This window comes from Cervus canadensis, chromosome 10, assembly GCF_019320065.1.
Source record: "Cervus canadensis isolate Bull #8, Minnesota chromosome 10, ASM1932006v1, whole genome shotgun sequence".
Classification (NCBI taxonomy): Eukaryota; Metazoa; Chordata; class Mammalia; order Artiodactyla; family Cervidae; genus Cervus; species Cervus canadensis.
Window position 1 is genome coordinate 56,733,473 of NC_057395.1, and position 21,341 is coordinate 56,754,813.

A 21,341-nucleotide genomic window follows, 5' to 3' on the forward strand; every position below is an offset into this window, starting at 1 on the left:
GCTGGTCACCTGTGGTCCCCATCCCAGCCCCCAGCGGTTACCCCTCCACCTTATCAGCCTCAGGGCTGCACCCCAGAAATAGCTGCAGCCCCGAAACCTCCCCACCTCCCTTGCCCAGGATCCGCTGGACTGCTTCACATGCAGGTCTCGTCCGCCCGCAAGAGCATAAACAAAGCGTGTTTTAAATCATTTCGACGTGGGCCAGCGCTCATTTGCAGGTCTCTGGGAGGGAGTCCCAGCTGCCAGCAGGTATTTTAATATAGCCACGGAAAGCCATAGGCAGGCGTGGGGGATACCTGGCCTTTGTCGGGGTGACAAGCAGAGGCTGTCACAGAAGCGGCGAGGTCCAGCCACCTGACCTGGGTCAGCAGTTTCCTGCATCTCTGAGGACAGAATCAGAGAGTAAAAACACCACTTCCCTGCCCCCACTGTGGGCACCCAAAAGGACCTTGCTCCAAAGTACTGCAAGTCCTCCCCGGAGCCCGAGCTTTGCCGTCAATCAAGAACAGGGGCCATAAATCTTGCATGGTGCGTTGGGTGCCTACTAGGCAGGCCCTGTTTTATCTCCAGTTTACAGAAAATTAACCAAGGCCTGAGGATGACAGGGCTCCCTCCCAGCATCGCAGAGCTAACTGGACGAGGAGTGAAGGTTGAGACTCCCCAGCCTGCGATCGAGACCACTGCTTACCACGATGGCCCTGACACAGAAGGGTGCCCACCCAGGAATAGCCAGGCAAGCCCTCTGGGAGTTGCAGGGAAGGGGGTCTGCCTGGAGACCCTGCCTGGGCTGCAGATGTTGATAGAGGATGCCAGACTGCAAGGCAGTGAGGCGTGAACCTCCTCGGGTCACGCCAGCCGTCTGCAGACATCTGGTTTCATGAAGCTCCTTGGACGGCCTTGGAGAATTGATGGAGGCAGAGCTGAGGCCAGCCCGGTGTGGAGGAAGATGGAAGTCCAACATTAAACAACTGGAATGGAGCAGCTGGTCCATTTCTGCAGGCATGAGACAGGAAATGAAGTGTGAGCTCAGAGAGTGGTTCCTCCAGGGCATCTCAGGGAGGGTGTTAGCTCTCTTGGGATCCGAGGACACCTTCCCCACTAAACATTTACTGAGCACATACTAAATACCAGCCTCATGCTTGGCACTGGGGTTGGACATAAGCAGAGTCCCTGCCCACAAACAGTTCACCGTCAAGTGACCCTCAGAGATATGCATTTCAAACAAACTTATTAAAGAAATTAAGAAAGAATCTCATATTTTAACTTGCATTTTTTCATAGAACAACAATAAAAATGGTACTAAAGAAAGAAACGCAAAGAACAGAACAGAGAAACTTCTAGTAGAGTTGGGGAGGGGGAGCCTAAGATCTGTCTTTAGATGATTTGGACCAAGTGGAAATTACCCTGTGAAGGAGGATGGATTGGGGTTTGAAATTCCCGAAGAGCCGTAATGTGTCCACAAGAAATTGCAGATGGCACTGCAGATAAGACAGACGCATGCGAACAAAAGGTCAGGACCTGTTTCTTTGCTGACAGAGGACTCGGATGGTCCTGGTGAACATCTGAGGGTGAAAATGCGTTATGGCACCATTGCAGACTTGCACTGAGAAATTCTATTGGACTCAAATTGAAACGGTCTATGTTTCACCCTAAAACAGAAACAGTGGCACCTGTGAGCTCTTGCTGGCCCTTGAAAGTCCGAGAATCATGGCTTATATCCTATTTTTTCTCCCACCCAGTTTCCCTCTGAGACTCATTCACTTCACCTTCACTCACTCCTGTCCCAACACCACAAAGTCTTTTCTTTCCCCTCTTTCCTTTCTCTCCTAGTTCTTTTTAAAATGTAGGTTTGCAGCCTATCTCACCAAAGAAAAGAGATAGTCCCCTTCCCTCCTCCTATCCAAACTTCTTCAGCCCCTTCTCTGGGTTTTGGCATTTGGTTGATGGGACATAGTCACTACAAAATGCACAAGTGGTGGTTAGGTAGGTAGATGGATGGATGGATGGATGGACAGATGGATGGTGAGATGGATGGATGGATGGACAGTGAAATGGATGGATGGATAGATGGATAATGAGATGGTGGGATGGATGGATGATGGGATGGTGGAAGAAGTGGTGGAAGGGATAGATGAATGGAAGGGCTTTAGGAAAACCAGCTAAGAACCTATTGCAATCATCCAAAAGAGAGAGTGGTGACCTGGAAAGAGATAGTGATAGAAAGAAGTGGTTGGTTTGAAGAGTTATCTAGGGCCATACTCTGCTGATCCCTGTTGTAGGATAGAAAATGGAAATTCTCCACATGGACATTTTACCTCAAATATCTGTTCTCAGATTTTCACCTGTCAGTCAAAAATGGGCATTTATTGCAGTCTGGATGCTGTCTGGTGTTTTCTGTGGAAAGATGTGTAAGGAATCTCACCTCGGTATGTCTCCACGGGAGATACTGAGCTAATGGGGTTTTCTGAGCGAATGCTAAGCCTCCAAATGGCTGCGTCCATGAAAAGGTTTTCTTCTTTCCCTCTTTCAATGTCTTTTAGGGAAATAAACCACTATTTCTGTGTGGGTGAGGTGGAAAGGCAGTGGTGGCCTGAGAAAGACAGGTCATCACCTCAGCCACTCAACCGAACGCCATCTTGGAGCTGCATCTCTCTTGGGAAGACACAGCTTATGGAAATAAATGTGATTTTCGGTGGAAAGAAAGTTCAGATGTGATCCTCAGACGAGCATATTGCTTCTGGACACCAGTACTGAAGCTCTTGGAAATATTTTCCAGAGCACAGGGCTGGTAGGGTTGAGGCCACTTTCTTACTAAAGCTTAGATCTTCTGCCGTCTTTCCATGGAGCTGGGGGCTTCCAAAGTCATCACTGCGTAGGTAGCAGGAAGGGAGGGGTGTGGGGAGGGGGCACAGAACATGGGTCTTTTGGCACCCTGGGCACATTTATAACAGAATGGTAACTGTACAATGTTATTGTATCATTTAACTGACATGTCTACTTTGGAATGTTTATAACTACCGTAAATCAGGAGGCCGCAAACCCAGGGCAGCAGCCATGTGTAGACATTCCAAGGAAAACGTATAAAATAAATAAAACAATCACACAGGATCAACATTCCATTCCCGCCTAGAAAACGGAAAATGTAACGGCTCCGGCGCAAACGCAAGTGTCCAAAAGCGAGTTTGCTGGGAGCTGAGGCATCAGGGGCCTCCTTGCTCGCTCTCAATAAAGATGTGAAGGCAGAAAAAAGTCATTAAAGCAGTAAGAACAAAATGCCTGACCCCAGAGAGCAGCCTCACCACCTGGCTTCACAGGCACCCTCGCCCACATTCCCTTCTGGGACACAGACACATTTCTAGACCTGAGGGTCCATGATCTGTGTCCAGGAGCGGGTAGGAAACCACAACCATTTTGTTATTCCCTATTTAGGAGGTCTGTCCAGTTTACCAAAAGAAAAAAATAAAGATTTTCTCTTCCTAGCCATCAAACTTTGTGCACTGACAAACTGCTTGATTTCTGACATTTGTAGCAGCTTGTATCATACACAGCTAAATGAATTCTGGCTAAATAAACATCTGGTTATTAAAACTATGTGGGCTCTGGGTTTGAAGGGAGGAGCTCTATAATCCTTCTGGGTTCGTCAGCACTTTCAGGACACCTGGAGCCTGCAGCTTTCTTTTACCCCATTAACTGGGACCTGGAAGAACACAGTTAGAGCAATGAATCCGAAAACTGTAGGGTTTCTTGGGTTTTTTTGTTCGTTTGTTTTTTTGTAAGTATTTGCCAAATTCTTCTGGGCCATCTTTCCTGTCTTAGGGCCTTTGAGGCAAAATGCATAAGCCTGGGTAATAAAAGTCATCAAAAGTTAAAAATTAATAACCTTGAGGAATTAATCACCTCTTGGAGAACTTTGAAGCCGTTTTTCTTTCTCCTAGGAAAGGGTCTCTGCTTTCTGACTGGAAGAAAATGCCTGAGAACATTGCCCCTGAAAGGTTCGAGAGGACTATTGTAATTTTCAACGTTCCATTTTGGTTTTTTTGACTTTAGTTCTCCTTTGGTCATCAAATTAGGGAAAAGGACAGACTTTGGGTTTTCCAAAGCTTGGGATCTGAAGGTAGGAATCTGGGGTTGTTTTCCCCAACCTCATCGATAGTTTGGAAGCAGTTTAGCAAGTTTAGAATAAAAGAAGCTCCAAGCACCCAGAAAAGAGAACTTCTAGAGGGACTCAGCACAAATAACCAAGACCCTGGGCAAATTGCAGCCAATTCAGCCTCCTGGAGGGCAAAGCATCTTCTCCTTTTCCTGACCTTAATTCCAGAGGGAAAAAAAAAAAATCCTTAGATTCCTGGTCTAGAATTCATCATTTTAGCCCAGGACAGAAGTGCATAGGACAAGTGCAAATATTTGACCAAGCCTGGCTTCTTTCTTGGAGCTCTTCAAACATCACTGGTTCTGAGGGTATTTTTCCCAGGCCTCTGTTGGTTCAGGTTTCTTTGGACCATCAGTCGCTGAGGGTAGAGACCTGACCGATGATGGCCCTGCACCCTTGGAGCTTCTCAATGACAATCACACTAAGAGATCTGCTTTCCCCAAACGCCTTGCTCTCTGCCCGTGAACAGAGAAGACATTGTGCCTGATTAGCATTTCATTTCTAAACAGATCAGGCAGAGAGAGAGACTGCAGAATTCCAGATGTTGATATTTGTATTATTGGATCATAATTACATTTCAAAACAATCACTGCTCCCTGGAAGTTAGAGCTATTGTCCCTTCTTTGTCCTTTGTCAGTCTCCTTGAGCAGCCCTCTGGTGATTTATTATTTCACAGACCCCAGAGGGGACACGCCACTGCCTCTCTGGAAAGGTCACGCGCTGAGTGCAGACTTTATCCGGGTCAGAAGTTGCCCTCAGACACTGAGGGGAAACTCCTGGTGAAGTTAATCAACATCCAGTCCAGAGCGGGTCAGTGATCAGGTGCTGGATGTGGGCGGGGAACTCGCCCTCGTGGTAAGCAGGTTTTCTGCACCGCCTGCCTCCCTCTGGATGGAGAAACTCCTGTTTCCATAAGATTTACAGTTCTGAAACTACCTTCACTTGCAGATGAAACCATTGGAAATTCATTATCCATGGAATGATGCATAAAAAGATCATTTAGCTCAAGGCTTGTTTTTTTTTCTCCCCCCACAGGAGGTGGGGTGGGGGCAGGGGGAAGACTTTAACTATGTCTGGGGCAGGTCAAGCAAGCCAAGGTCCCAAGGCTGCCCAAGGTGAAGTTGGGCCTGCTTGGTAGGACCAGCCAAGTGGATGGAAGAGGTAAAACGTCAAAGCCAACAGGTAACTCCGAGCTGACCCCCACAGCTCCAGGTAGAGGCCATGTCCAGACAACCCTGGGGAACCCACAGGTCCTGCTCCGGGGGTGATGCTTCTAAGCTTTAGCAGGGTTCGAGCCCACTGCCACCCACACCTATCCAGTCTGAGAGGTTCCTCCGTGGCCTTGGGGGAGAGAGTCCAGTCTACCCTGACCCAGGCCAAGACCACGACTTAAGACACTTCATTTTAACCAGCACACAGCACGGCAAAGAGTATCCATGGGAATACTTTGTGTCTCAGAAGGTCCAGGACCCGCCTCGTGCCCTGAAGTTTCCTTTCCGTGGTTTTCTCTGGTTAAAGAGACACAAGCAGGGAGGCAGGGAAGCCTGCTCGGGGTGATAGCTCTTAAGCAGATGACGGGAGGGAAGCAGCATGAAAGATAGCTGGGTTTAGGGAAATCATCCTTAATTCCATTTAAAAATGCCCAGAAACACCAAAAGCAGCGCCTGGCCCTTCTTCCCCGTTCCGGAAAGAGATGTAAGAAGGGACAGCAGCTGCTCAGATCCACCCGCCTCCCAGGGGGCTGCGAGGACACCTCGGGACTGGCAGCCTTTCATGGAACTAAGCTGGCCTCACCAGCCCCGGGCACACACCGGATGGAGCTTTCATGCGGCTTCCAGGGCCGAGACAATGCGGGCAGAGAACAAGCCAGGATCAGTACAATCACCGTCACTGGCTGTCTCCAGCTCGATATTAATCTTTCAAAAAAGGCTTCACTCTGGAGGCAAGGTATTAGGTGGCTCAGCCAGCTTCTTAAAAAGTTCCTCTTTCTTCACAGAATGTCAAGTGAGATTTCAAGGGGGCGTACTTCATAACCGAAAGCATGTTTTCCTTAGGACAAGAAACCACTGCGAAACTTATCCTCCCTCCTGCCCACCCCAACTCTCCCGGACTTCTAGCCAAAAACCCTCCCGTGTTTTGCAGAGAAATAACAACAGCAAAAAACCCGTAGGTGTTTTTTTGTTTGTTTGTTTTCAAGTGCAGTGGAGGTCCCTCCTGGGTGGCAGAGGAAAGTTAGGCGAACTTTATGAATCTGGAGGGAGAGCTGGTTTAGGCAGTATTAAGAAGCCGAGAGGGGTTTTTCAGCCGGCATTGTTTTAAATGGTACCCAGAGGAGCTCCATCACCTTGGGCACCCCTACCCCTGTGTGCAGAAGGGCAGCCACAGAGTAAAAAGTCAGGTTGCCCTGTCACCTGGGCGACCACCATCTTCTCCAGGGCAGCCACCAAGGAGAGCCAAGATCAGGGGCCTGAAGCGATAGGGTGGGGAAATGGGAGTTGGACAGAAACAAGAATCAGTCCATGTGACTATCCTCATCATGGGAGCCAAACAGCACAGGGCATGCTTAGTCGTGTCCGACTCTTTGTGGCCACATGGAGTGTAGCTGCCAGGCTCCTCTGTCTATGGAATTTTCCAGGCAAGAATACTGGAGTGGGTTGCCATGTCCTACTCCAGGGAATCTTTCCAACCCAGGGATCGAACCTGTGTCTCCTGCTTGACAGGCAGATTCTTTACCACTGAGCCACCTGGGAGGCCCCCAAACAACACAGACCCAGGTATAATTTGTACTGAGTAACAGCCATCACCCTGGGGAGCAGCTTTGTGTACACCCCTCCTGGAGAAATCACAAGTGTGATACTCTAAAGACTGCCCCACACCCAGTGGAAAGAAGACCCCTTTCTCGTAGCCCTGTGAGGCTGAGGGGACTTTTCTCAGGTAGGGGATGGTGGTGGGTAGGGAGCAGGGCAGAAGGCTTGGGAGACCACAGCTGCTTGGCTGGGAGGAGCAGGCAAGGGTCCATCCCCTGCTTCCTGCAGAGCAGCCAGGACTTGCCCAAGGTCACAAAGCAAGTTAGGAAGAAACAATCAGCTCAGGCTCAGTCCCTCACAAGCAGAATCCTATTAAAAAAAGAAGAAAATGACCCTGGGGATTTGAACAAAGGAGCCGGGCCATAAATCCACTCTCCGAATAGCTGCCAGTGATCTTCCTAAAATGCACATCAGGGGCCGCCACGTGGCCAGGAGATGCCCTTCAGAGGCGCCGGCGCCCTCGGGAGAGAGGCCCACATCCTCAGTCCAGGCTGCAGGGCCAGGTGGTCTGCAGCCCAAGGGCATCTGGACCCCACTGGCAGCCCTATGTCCCTCCCTGCTGTGCCCACACCAACCACACAGGGCCTCTTGGAGTTCTCTCTGTGTGTGCATGTCTCTCCGTGTCTCTATGTGTCCTCTCTCTGTCTCTCCCTGTCTCTGTCTCTCTGATCTAGAAACTCTTTTCCTTGTGCAACCAGAGCGTCCCAGGCTTTCACAGCTGGCTGCGTGCTATGCAGCACCAAGGACATGATGGCGAACAGTGGGTAACACCCTTGTCCTCTGGGGCATCCAGTGAGCGGGGGAGGCAGAAGTTAACCAAACAATCACACAAATAATTAAAATGTAAAACTATGTACATATATATCTTGAAATACCAGCCCAGGGGCCAGGAGGGCATTCAAGAGGCCCTGCTGTAGTGAGGGCTGGGGGGGGACATGTCCCTGAGAAAGGCAGTTTTGGGGACTGAAGCGTGACCGGAGCTGGAGGCCAGGGAGACAGGTGTGTTCCCAGGTGAGCCCAGAGCCTGAGGGGGAGGCACCCCGATCCGAGGGGGCCAAGGGGCCCGAGAGGAGGGAGACTGGATGGAGCCTCGGGGCGGGCGGGCGGGTGGGTGTTGGGGTCCTGGTCTGAAGGCTGAGCACGTGCCTCCCTGGAACGTCTGGCTGTGACTCTCACGTGTGGGGCGCAGGCTGCCTCCTTGACCTTGGCTCACAGTTCCCAGGCCCTTACTGGCAGGTGCTTGCTCCACCCCTGTCCTGCTCCCTCTCACCGACCACAGCCTCATGGAGGTAGGTTCTGGGGAAACTGAGGGCAGAGGGAGCTCCAATACCCGCCTAGGTAGAAATCCAGTGGGTGGCAGAGCTGGAATTCGAACCTGGGACCCTGGGGTGTGAGTGACTGCTTCCCATCCCTCCTCCAGCTTCCTCCCAGGCTTCACCTACACCTGGCACATCAGAGATCAGTGACTGAACAAGCAAGCAACCTCAGCCTGCTGGGGGCTCACGCTTCTCGGGGTGAAGCTAGGCCTTTGTTCGTGGGCTGCAGCGTCCCCAGGCTGAGGGCAGAGACAGACTCCGGGAGGGGAGGGGCGCTGGTTCGTGTCAAAGCCTTGGGAGGCCGGAGAAGAGCCGGCCAGCTCAGCTCATTACCTGCCCTGCTGTGGAGCCCGCACTTTGAAGAAGGAGTGTGGACCAGCTCGTGGGGATATGAAAGGATGTGCTGAAAGCCATCGACACGGCGTGCAGACTCATATCGATCACAAGGAAATCTATTGTTTTGGAGGAGGGCTTGGTTGGAGAGAAGACAGTATGTTAAGACTGTAAGTTTAGGGGCGGGAGTGGGGCCCAGACAAACAGAAAGAGGAGTCAGAGGAAAATCAAGAACATACATCCTTATCTCCCCTCCCAAGCGAGGAGAGATGGAACCCAGCTGGGTTTGGCCCAGTAAGCAGGGGACAGAGGTGTCACCCCTGGGCTGAGAGGTGCCCCCTCGTGCCACTCCACCCACAAGTGGAGGACATGTAACTTAGCTTCTCTCGCAGGAGAGAGCGAGTCAAGGCCAGGGGACAGGGTGCGCGTCTCGGGCAGCCCCATGGAGCCCTGGGTTCAGAGCATCCCACACTTGGCTTTAATGCTCTGCTGTCTCCGCTTTGAAATTCTGAATATTTTTTGAATGAGCGCCTCACATCTTCATTCTGCCAGGTCCTGAAACTCCTGCAGCTGCTCGTGCTTGGAAAGGAAGGGGACAAAGAAGGATGCCTTGGGGGTGGAGGCCGACAGCACGTTCAGACACCGGGGCCCCACCATCTGCTTGGAGCCTTCCTGGGACAGCTGCAGGAGGTGTGGACTCGCCTGCCGGATGCGACTTCCCGCTGCCACGGGAACGTGCTCGGGAAGAAGCGGAGCCCATTTACCTGGGACTACGGTCACTTCCCTGATGTTCACACTCATTGTGGCCACTTGCCCCCACTGGGGAAGAGGACGCCCTTCAGAGGGGAGCCGACAGGGAGGAAAGGAAAAGCTGTTATCTCCTGAGAACGGGAGAAGTCCCTGCAAATGGCAACTGGAAAGCCTGAGCGGGGCTTCTCTGTGCCGTGCCTGACTCCCGAGCCCTCTCCTCTCTCCTGCCAGGGGAGGGGACCCGGCCTCTTAGGGAGCCAGCTCTAGACAGCATGCCTTCATCTGCAAGGGCTGTTAGCTAGGCTAGCACTGACCCCACAGTGGGGGCCCTGGACCTGATGCCTAGGCCTGGCATCACACCACGGCCTGGCATTCGAGGCTCAGAACACCTGGCATTGAATGCACTGTACTCAGGCTCGCCCGCCATCCTCGCAGGTGACCACTGGGCTGGTCATCTAGAGAAACTCTAGCTGGGCTTCAGGCTTTTCTCTGCTGCCCAGAGCTTCCAGACTCAAGATCCCGTCTAACTCTGGGAAGCCCGCCTGCCCCTGCAGCCCCTCCCCAGCCTCCCCCATCCAGCTCAGTCTTTGCACGGAGCTGACAGCTGAGTTCAAGGTTCACGCTCTCAGCTCAGCGCTTGTGAACACACTGGAGCCAGGTCTACCCGGATCTGAATCTCAACACTGTGCCATCCCTGGGGACCCAGTGGTAATGACAGAGACCGTTCCTGTCCTGGCAGATGACATGAGATAATGTGCGAATAGGGCATAAAGAACTGAAGCCAGGAAACAGTCATAACAAATAGCATCCTTGCTCTCATTAAGGACTCAGCAGATTGAAGGCAGAATTAGAGAGAGGCTGCTACAGACAAGAACACTGACAAGAATTTACTCTGACAACCCAATGGCAGAAACCAGCTAGAAAAACTCTCACAATTACATAAGCACATTAAAAGGCCTAGCACTCTGAGACCCACAAGGGCAAATAGAGTGTGGTTGTAGCAGACCTGAACCATTAATGGAGTTGATGACCAGCAAATCTCCAATGATCACCAACCAGGGGCACATATGCAAAGCAATCGGATTGCTGGGTCAAATGATAAGAATATATTTCACTTCTTAAGGATCTGCCCAGCTTCTTTTCCAAACAACCATGTAGGAAAATTTATCCTTTCCTATCCTCATCAACACTTATTGTTATCTGTCTTTTTAGTTTTAGCCATCTCATGAGCATAGTGGTATTGCACTGTGGTTTTAATTTTCATATCACTGATGACTAATGATGCTGAACATGTGCTCATTGGCCATTCATATATCTTCTTTTGTGAAGTGTCTTTTCAAATTCTTCACCTATTTTTAAAAGGTTTATCTTTTTATTATTGAAGCATAAGAGCTGTTTTACTATTGAAGAGTAAGCAGTCTTCCCCGGTGGCTCAGTTGGTAAAGAGTCTGCCTGTAATGTGTGAGACCCGGGTTCAATCTCTGGGTCAGGAAGATCCCCGGGAGAAGAAAATGGCAACCCACTCCATCACCTGGAGAATCCCATGGACAGAAGAACCTGGTGGGTTATAGTCCATGGGGTCACAAAGAGTTGGACAAGACCGAGTGCCTAACACTTTCACTTTTCAAGAGTTGTTTATATATTGTAGATACAAGTCCATTGTCAGATGTCTGTGCTTCAATATTTTCTCCTAGTCTCCCCTCTCTTGTCTCTTTATTTATTTTTTTAATATTTATTTTATTTATTATTTGTTGCATGCGGGATCTCCCATCTTCATTGCAGCATGTTAACTCTTACTTGCGGCACGTGGGACCTGAAGTTCCCTGACCAGGGACTGAACCTGGGCCCCCTGCATTGGGAGCACAGACCACAAGGGAAGTCTCTGTCTTTTCATTTTCTTAACTGTGTCAGAAGTTCTTTTTTTTATACTGAAGAAAGTTCCTTCATGACCCCTCTCTCTACCCTAAAGATTTGCTTTTTCCAGGTGTGAATGTTCTGTAAATGGAAGCTTATGGTACATACTCTCTCAAGCCCAGCTTCATTCAGTCGTCATAATACCTCTCACACTCAGCCAGTTGTGGTGTGTTTCAGTATTTTGTTTCTCTCTGTTGCTAAACTGTGCCTCTGTATGAATTTCTTTTTCTTTTGTATGGATGCACCATAGTGTATTTATGCACCCCTTAGTTGATAGACATGTGGGTTGTTTCCAGTTTGGGGCAGTTATGAATCTGTACACTATAAACTTTTATATACACCTTTTATGTGTATATTTTCTTTGGGTGAATACCTATAAGTGGGATTGCTGGGTGTCATAGTAAGTGTGTATTTAGCTTTGTAAGAAACTGCCAAACTATTTACCAAAGCGACTATACTGTTTGACGTCCCCATCAGCCAAGGGTGAGAGTCCAGTTATTCTGCCTATAGCATGTTCGGTTTTCTTTTTCGAGTTATGATCTATCTTGGTAAATATTCCACATGGATATAAAAGAAAGTGTTTCCTGCTGTTCGGTGGAGGGTTCTATACATAAAAACATCAATTAGACTAAGTTATTCAGCTCTTCTATATCCTTACCAATTTTCTTTCTACTTCTACTGACTCAGGGGATGTGGAAATTTCCACTCTATATTTGAATTTGTTTATTTCTCCCTGCAGTTCAGCACTTTTGACAAACACCTGTGACTCTGATGGAGAGGATGACCACTCTCTCTGCTGTGAACAAGGACTCTGGAGCCAGGCCATTGTCTGGTCCCAGCTCTCTGGTCAAGGACCCCTCTATCCCAGAGTCTTCACCTGTACTGCATCTATAAAAACCTCCTTGGAAGGTGGCGAGAGTGGACCCCGGACCCAACAGGCTTTTCCTTCACATCCATCTCTCCATCCTCCCTTTGTTTTAACTCCTCCAGCGTCCATCACCATCTCATTCCTTGTCAGGGGATGGCAGGGGCTGCGTCATTGCACTCACCCGATCTATTCCGTGGGGTGGGTGGAGGAGTCTCATTTTGCAGTGACAAGTAGCCTAGGCTCTCACAGCGACTTCAGGAAACCAGGTTGATTCAGCCCCACTCTGATAATATGCTGGGGCTGGGGGCGGGAGGCGCCGATCAAGGGAGAGTTCAATACTCAAGTGGGGAGGAGAGTCATTTAAAACACAGCAGCTATTTAAAAAGACAGGGTTCTCACAGGCCAAACTGGAACCCGCCCCCCCACACTGACCCTGTTCGCCTGCTTTGGAAAAACCCATCCAATAAAATCAATATGACCCATGGCGGGAGTTAACCTTCCTGGCCCTGGGGAAGGTTCCGGATGACTGGACAGGTTCCTGACAAATCGGAATTTCTCCTGCACTCAGGGAGGGCAGGTTTGGAGGTGAGAAAGCCATAAACCACTGCGGTGCCTTCAAAAAATGAGATGATGCACTCAAGCGGTACCAGCATTAGACCGACAGGGGAATGGCTGAAATGCTATTTCCTCGGGAGGGACCATGTGCTCCATGGCCCAGGGGGCCACAAAGAGCAAGGAAGTTATGGGGTGGGGGTGGAAGGGGGCCAGAAATCACAGCCTTCTGGACTCCTGGGACTTTTCCTTGAAGCAAATGATAACTTAATGGGGCGAAAAACTTGGGCTGTTTTGAAATTCAAGCACAACTCCTCTCCCCCGCCTGCCCCCCTTCCCCGACCAAGCCGAGGGCATGGTTTCGGTCACTGTTATTGATGTTTTAATGCCGCCCACCGTCCAGATCTGACAGCTGGAAGGGGGCGGCCATGGGGGACTGTGGGGAACAGTGACAGAGGCGGCTTTAACCGGAATGACGGCAGCGGCCAGCCACGTGGCTGTGACTCAAGTCCAATTTCTCCCTCTCCGCCTCTCGCCTTGGATAAACTCCATGTAGGTGATACCAGAGTGATTGTCTGGCTGCCATTTGAAGGCACCGTGACATATAACAAGCCACTCAAACCATAAGTCAACATTTATCTGTAGGGAGCCACATTCTGCACGTCCAGAAAAGGCGAATCTTCCAGATGAGAGGGACCTTGAAGATTCTCTACTTCAGTGGTTTCTGTCCTGCCCGCCACCGAGCATCTCTTTGTTCTCCTCCCCGCCAGGCCTCATGTTTTCAAAGATTGTGTCGTCTAAACTGCCTTCGTTGAGTAATAATTAATTTGTTTCCCAATTGTTCAATTAATCAAAGACATAAATAACTGCCAACCTGAGCTTTTAATCAGTGTGTGTGGTGCGGGGGGAGAGGGAGCCAAAACACTGACACTAACAAAGCACCTGCCTGCACCCGTCCCCGGCCAGACACCCTCCCTGTTTTCTTTCTTCTCGTCCTTACACAACCCTTCCAGGTGAGGATGCAGACACAGACTGGGGGAGAAGCCAGTCTCCCCATCCAAGGTCACACAGGCAGCCAGAGGCAAAGCCAGGACTGAGTCCTGGGTCTGCCTGATGTCAAAGGGTCCCCTCTTTCTAATCTGTTACTACCTCTCTGCTCACCACCCTGGAGTGATGTAAATCTAGCTCGCAGCAGAGGGGAGACAGTGTAGTCAGCCTGGAACACTGAAATTGCCTCCTATGTTGGGTTAAGACTCTTTCCACTGCAGGTGACAGAAATTGGACTCAAACTGATGCAGGAAATAAAGGAGGGGGTGGGACTCATATGACCAGAGCTAGACAAGGTGGTCAAGCTTCAGGTCTGGCTAGATCCAGGAGATCAAACCAGAGTTGTGTACTCTCCCTGCCACCATGCCATCTCCTGACTCTAGTGGGTTCTGCTTCTCCTGGTTCCCAGACCTCCCTATTAAATCCAGACTTATACATGCAACTTCTTCCTTGGGGTCTAAAATGCATCTCTCATGCAACAGGGTCATGTGGAACTCTTTGACTCTCCTGCCCCCAAACCTGCTCCTCCCCACCTGCCCACAGCCCAGGAAGTGCAGCCACATCTACCCAGCTTCTCAGGCCCTGATTTGAATAAACAGTCAGGCACCTCTCTCTCCCACCTATAACCAACCAATCAGGCTTCACCTCCACAACAATCCCAAACTCTTCCCTTCCCCCCAGACTCCCTGACAACACAGTCCAAAGCCTCTGGTCCCTCAGCCTGTCATTGGTCCCCAGGCTTCCACTGCCATCCCCATCACACCCCTCAACCCCACATATAGAGCAAGGATTTCAAAATGAAACTCTGGACTTCCCTGGTGGTTCAGCGGCTAAGAATCCACCCGCCAGTGCAGGAGACACAGGTTCAATCCCTGGGCCAGGAAGATTCCACATATTGCAGGGCAACTAAGACCATGGGCCACAACTACTGAGCCCGTGCTTAGAACCCAAGCTCTATGAGAAGCCACCTGCACCCTGCAACTAGGGAGTAGCCCCAGCTAGCCACAACTGGAGAAAGCCTGTGTCCGGCAATGAAATCCCAGCATAGGCAAAAATAAAATAAATAAATAAATAAAATTTTTACAAGAGAGCAGTTTAAAAATAAACAAAACAGAGCTACTCACCTAACCACCCCCCCCACCCCACCCCTGTAGCTTTTTACTACACTTAAAATCAAAACTCCTTCCCATGGCCTACAGGTCCTACTTGATTTTGGCCCCTGCCCAGTTTCTCAGGTGGCACTAGCAGTAAAAAAAAAACCCACCTGCCAGTGCAGGAGATGTAAGAGACACGGGTTTGATCCCTGGGTTGGGAAGATCCCCTGGAGGAGGGCATGGCAACCCCACTCCAGTATTCTTGCCTGGAGAATTCCCTGGACAGAGGAGCCTGGCGGGCCACAGTCTATGGGGGTCACAAAGAATTGGACATGACTGAGTTAATACACATGCCCCTTATCAGTGACTTTCTGTACTGTCCCTCACCTTGTTAAAGGGCCTCTTGCCACACTGAGACTTCTGCTTCTTAAAATGTCTTGGTTCCCTTCTGGCCCAGGGCTTTGCACTGGCTGTTCCCTCCTCCAGCCCTTCCCACGTCTGGCTCCTTCTTGGCACCCGTGTCTTGGCTTACACCCGCTTGGGAAGCCCTCCCTGACTACCTTTGAACTCACCCTCTAAAACTGTCCTCCCCTAAACTCACCCTCTTGTACATCGTACGAGAGTTTATGTCAATGTGCGATTATCCCACTGAGTTGTTTGCCGGCTTAGCATGTGTTTCCCCTCATCAGAATGCTGCACAGATGGTTCTATTGGGTAAAATTTCTCTGAAGAAGATCAAGGCTCTTCTCTCCTTCTGTGTGTGTATGGGGATCTCGCCAACTCTCTGCTGCCTGCCCGGGGGCAGAAAGTTCTGGAAAGTCAGCATCCAAGGGTCCAGGTGCAGAATGCTGGGTGCCAGGTGGAGACACAGGCTAATGCACCCTCAGTGTAGCCGCAGGTGAGGCTTAGGGCCTTGTCCCTGAGGGCTGTGACGACAAGCACACCTCTGCTTCTGATTCTAAATGGAACTACGTGTTCTTGAAGCCAGCACCAAGGAAGGCACTTGGACTGAAGAATGAGGCCTTCCTTGTTAGAGACCATCTTGTCAGTGATGGGGCCTCTGGGCAGCAGTTTTCATCACTGCTGCAGCCATGACTCAGCCAAGCAGAGACCTGATGAAGAAGGGTATGCAGCGTGACCCTCCATCAGCCTGCCCTTGTGGCCATGTGGTCCTCTGTTCATACCAGTCTCAACTGCAGGCAGTTGTCACCCAGCTTCTTTCTCTCCACATCCAAATCTCTCCTCCAGCTAAAATGCCACCTCCTCTGCCAAGGATTCACCTGAGGAGGGGAGATTTTGCCTTCTTGAGCTTCTAGCACTTCATTTCCCCAAGGTCACTTCCAACAGACTAGTCTGGTTATTTGTACACCAGAAGATCCCCAAAGGCGCCTTAGACCTACCAAAGTCCTATTATTGAGCCCAGAGTACGGAAAGACCCATTCAGTAAACATTTGTCAGCTAGATGCTGCTAGCTGGCTATCCAAATGACCAGTGGATGGATGGTTTGTTGGATAGATGGATGGATGTTGTGTGGATGGAGAGGTGGATTGATTCATGCAGAGTTGTATGAGTGGGTGGGTGGGTGAGCAGGTAGGTGGATATTTGGGTAGATGGGTGGATGGAAAGACGGATGACTGATTGGATGAATGGACAGATGGTTCACTGACTAAGTGGTTAAATGGATGAATGAATGGTTGCTTGCTGCCATCATAAAATTTATTCCTGATGACAACAGTGGTAAATGGGGCAATAATATCAGATTAAAGCAGCAAATCTCAAGCCGATTTCCAGGAAGTCCTCAGTCCCTAAGATACATATCTCAAAACAAATATTCATACTTAAATAAGTTTGAGTGACACTGTATACCATAACCTCCTATGCAGTGGTCATGGTGCCCATCAGCATGTTAATGGGATTGGTGGTGAGGGAACATGTTTAGTTCAACACCCTTTTTAATGTTGGCTTAAAGCCTTCACTCACAGAGCATCCCTCATCCAAGGTTTTTAAAACTGGTTAGCATTCTAAGCAGGTGGATGAGATGGTGAAGACCCCAGGCTTAAGGACTGGGCCCAGGCACCTGAATGTCTAGTAAATGAAAAATATGTTTGGAGACTGGGAAGACATTTGCTCCCACCAGCCTTTATTCCTCCTGCACCCAGGCTGGAGAGGGGGCTGGTGATGCTGTCTCGCTTTCCTGAGCTCTCACAACCCAAAACTGAGTCATCCCACTTTATCTTCCCTTTGTTACACTGGCAAGCATTCAGATGGTTTTAGCTGTAGCTATGATACAATGCCGCAATGATAAAATACTGTCTATTCTCCTTGGAACAAGAGGTCGTGAGGAATCTGATCATTTTTCCTGAAGAAATCATCTTACATTTCAAACTAAAGACTCTCCAACCTCTTCAGGGGCTCCAGAATACAAAAAGTTAAGATGCAAGGGCTTAGGAACTTCAGAAGAAATCTACCTGTCGCCCCTTCCCCACATCCCGTAAGGGGAGGGAGGCAGTCTATGGAGACCGCGCCTGCAGAAGTTGGGAGGGTGGGTCCTATTTGGGCTGGTGTTGAAAAGGTCTAGCTCTTTTCACCTCTCCCTTCCCTATCTCAACACCTCCAGTCACATGGACCCTCTGCTGATTTCTGAAACGCCCCATTGGCCTCTGCATATGTCCCTGTTTCTGTTTGGACCACCCTCCTCCCACTCAGCAGAGGGGTCTCTGAGCATCCTTTGGTCAGTTCAGCTGTCCCCTCCAAAGAATTGTCACTTGGACCACCCCCCTCTACTTCCTCCTTTCTCAGAGTTTGTTCCCATCTGGAGTTATACCTATTTGTCTACATCTTTCCCTTGCCGACCTCCCTCTCCCGATGACCAGACTTGTGTCTACAGTACTTCACCTCACATATTGCCTGGCCCTGACTTGGTGTTTGGCACATGCATGCATGTGCGCTAAGTCACTTCAGTCGTGTCTGACTCTGCGATCGTATGGAGTGTAGCCTTCCAGGCTCCTCTGTCCATGGGATTCTCCAGGCTAGAATACTGGAGTGGGTTGCCATACCCTCATCCAAGGGATCTTCCCAATCCAGAGGTTGAACCTGTGTCTCATGTCTCCTGCTTTGGCATGTGGGTTTTTTGTTTTGTTTAGTTTTATTTTTTTTACCACTGAGTCACCTGGGAAGTCCTGCTTGGCACGTAACAGATACTTAATAAAGATTTGTCAAATTAGTAAATAGCTAAAAGTGGCATATCCATGCAGAGTTGGAGAGTGGTATTTTGAGATGGTGTTACCCATCACCACTCAAAAATCTACCTGCTCACCTGGCACTACTTCTGCCTTGAAGGTCACTCATGGGGCCGAAGGAAGCTGTTCCCATCGTTCCTCTTTCCTTCCTTCTGGCCAAACGTGGAGTGATGGACTTGAATATTTATTTCAGAAAGAATTTCACTTTCATCCTGAAAAAGGAAATTACTCCTTGTCGAGAGCCAAGATGAGAAGTTGGAGCAGAGTACCCAGCACCAGGGCTCCCTCTGCCATGCCTCTGCACCATCATGCAGATTTTCAGTGCCAATGTCTGGAATCCACTGTGATTAACCCCAGAAAGAGAAAGTGCATGCAAGTCATGGCCCTCGGGTCTGTGGTTGCTGGTATTTCAGTCCTGGTGGTTTAGATGCTGGTTTTAGAAGCCACTCCACGCACACCGTCCAACCCACTGCGCATTGAGTAACCGCACCCTTGCAGAATGCTGCTCTGTAATTAGATCCCTCCAGCAGGACCTGGCTGGAGCCATTTCAGAATTCCCTCTTGCTACTTCAAAGCCTTGGGGTTCCCCCCACCCCTTCCTTAATTAGATAATGATAGAGGGAAGCAGCTACGTAATCTCACCAGCAGAATTCTTTGCTGCTTGTGGTTTTGCTCTCACTCCTTGGAGAATCCATCCTTAGCTTCCACAGGGGGTTGTGGGTAGTAAGCACAGAAATCTTCAAAGCCATTCCCAGCTCCCTGGCCCTAATGAAATCCCATCCACTAGAAAAAAAGCTACCTGCACCCACCCCAGCAAGGTAGGGCTGATGAGCAGCTAAGCACCATCATGCACCTTCCTTTTCTCTCTCTTCTACTTCCACGAGCCCCACATCCTACCCACCAACCAGTCTGCAAGTCCTAATATTCCCTGGATACGCCATCATCAATCTCAGCTTTGATCCTTTGCATATACAGCTCTGTTCTTGAAATGAGCTTCCCCTTTACTGAACTCAAGGACTCCTAGGCACCCACCGAAACCCCAATCTCAACACCCCCTCTTCCAAAGATCCATTGCTAACCTCCCCAGTGGGTTTCAGTTATCTTCTCTGTGCTTCCCCAGCCCAGCAACCATGTCCCAATTATCCTCCAGCCCAGCAGTGTGGCAAGATTGTCTTTGTACAATCCAGCACCAGACCATACCCCAGGGTTTCCGGGGGAACCAGGAACATGTAGGCAGCCCTGGTGGTGCTCAGCTCCCGGCTGTGCACTGCACCTGGAGTTTCTAATCCTTGGTTTAAGTCCTGGATTTGGCACTGGTTACCCACGCGACTTCAGGCAAGTTTACCTCACTTCTTGGGCCCCCAAATTTCCTGTCTTGCAGGAGGGTGGCGGGGGTTGGGAGAAAGGCTGACTATGGGTGTCAGATGAAGACACAGCTTCACCTTTCAGTAACTGAAGGAATAAAGGCACTGTTATGACTGCTTCCTCTCCCTTTTTCCCTTTCCTCTCCTGTCCTCTGGATCTTCCGACTTCCTGCATCACACAAATAAGGTCTTTGAGAGAACTGTTCCCCAGTCCTTGAAGGAAAACACTAGCAGACACCCCAAAGCTGCCTGGTTCTGGGACTGAACTCCTCCTCCCGGTGAAGCTCCGCTGGGTCCAGGCGGGGAGACACTGAGCCATTTCACCGCTCTGTTAAGACTCCATCGATCTCTCCAGCAAAACCTCCTGCAACAGCAAAACTGCGGCCAACAGATTACAGGGGGATTAATCACCCCGCCCCACTGTGCCCAGGACATTCTGTACCACCTCCTCTAACTACAGTTAATCAAAGGATGGATGGAGGACCTCCCCTCGCCCACCCTGGGGACTTCACTTCGTGTTTTAAGACTTGGCTCAAGGCTACCTCCAGGGGGAAACTTCTCCCAGCCCTTCCCCCTCAAGTATCTGCTCAGGGCCTGCAGAGTCTCCCCAGCCACCACCCCTCCCCTCAGCGCACTGTCATACCATCTTGCTAGCCTGACCTGTTGACTTCTCTTTGTTCATGGGGCACAGGTGCCTGGGGGAACCGCTGCAGGGATTGAAGACCAGCCCCCCCGCACCCCCAGGTCCCCTTAGACCTACTCCAAATTTCCTGTCCAGGCAAACCCCATTTCTTTAACCCATAAGCATTTATGTAAGAAGTACGGTTTCTGTGGAAGACCCCGGATGCTTCATTTACCCACTCTGAGCTTCGAGTTCCTCATCAGTTAAGGGGGGTTTGGGGGTTGGGTCATGATTCTTGCCTCTGGGGGTTGACATGAGCTGTTGTAAGTGATGCTTGAGCGTGAGACCTGGCCCCACAAAACGCTGAATAAATACAAGAGAATTGTGTTACTCTTATTATCAAGACAAATGCAAATTGATGCATCTTTTGGGGAAAACAGGAGTGGGAGGGGGCGCGGAAACGGGATCAGTCTATTGTGATGGATGAAGTGTGCTAGGCTTCAGCTCTGATCATGATTTTTAGTGTGTGGGGTGGTGATCAGGATACAGTTACCCCTTGGGGGAGATTTCTTCAGCTCAGCCTCCCAGCGACATTTCCCCTCAAATTCCAGCCCAGTGAGGTAATGTGTGCTCAGTCACTTCAGTCGTGTCCGACTCTGTGCAACCCCGTGGACAACAGCCCTCCAGGTTCCTCCTGGATCTTCCTGATCCAGGGATTGAATCTGTGTCTCCTGTGTCTCCTGGATTGGCAGGCAGGTTCTTTACTACTAGGTCCACCTCAGAATCGCCCTACCGGGGGGCAGCATTTGACCAATTTGACTGACGAGGAATCTGAAGACCAGAAAGATCGGCCCTGAAATGCAATGAGATGCTGATACAACTTGACACGCTGAGTGAGAGAAGCCAGAACCTAAAGGACCAAGGTGGGAGGATTCCATTTATAGAAAATGTCCAGAATAAGCAAATCTGTAGAGACAGAAAGCAGAGTAGAGGTTGCTTAGGGCTAGAGTGGATGGGGTGCAGGGTGGAGGTAGCTAAAAGGTACAGAGTTTCTTCCTGAGATGATGGAAATGTTCCAAAACAGACTGAGGAGATGGCTGCATACATCAGTGAATATATGAAAATCCATTGAATTCTAATTCTTTAAATGAATGAATCATATGGCATGTGAATTATGTCTCAATAAAGCTGCTCAAACAGAAAGGAAATGCATTAGCTTGAGGCCACACAGCCAGAAAATTGAGACCTAACTCCACCCAGGTCTGCTCCCTAAAAGACCATCATC

At 49.9% G+C, this 21,341-nt stretch overlaps 1 long non-coding RNA gene across 1 annotated transcript in view; it reads right to left on the reverse strand.

The window, feature by feature from the left end:
• Window positions 1-247: 247 nt before the first annotated feature.
• LOC122448566 overlaps window positions 248-21,341 on the reverse strand; it is a 54,403-nt gene continuing 33,309 nt past the window's right edge. The window contains exons 2-3 of the long non-coding RNA XR_006271671.1: window positions 18,148-18,282; window positions 248-993 (exon numbers count right to left, since the gene is read on the reverse strand). This is a non-coding gene — a long non-coding RNA (uncharacterized LOC122448566). The remainder of the gene's footprint in view (window positions 994-18,147; window positions 18,283-21,341) is intronic.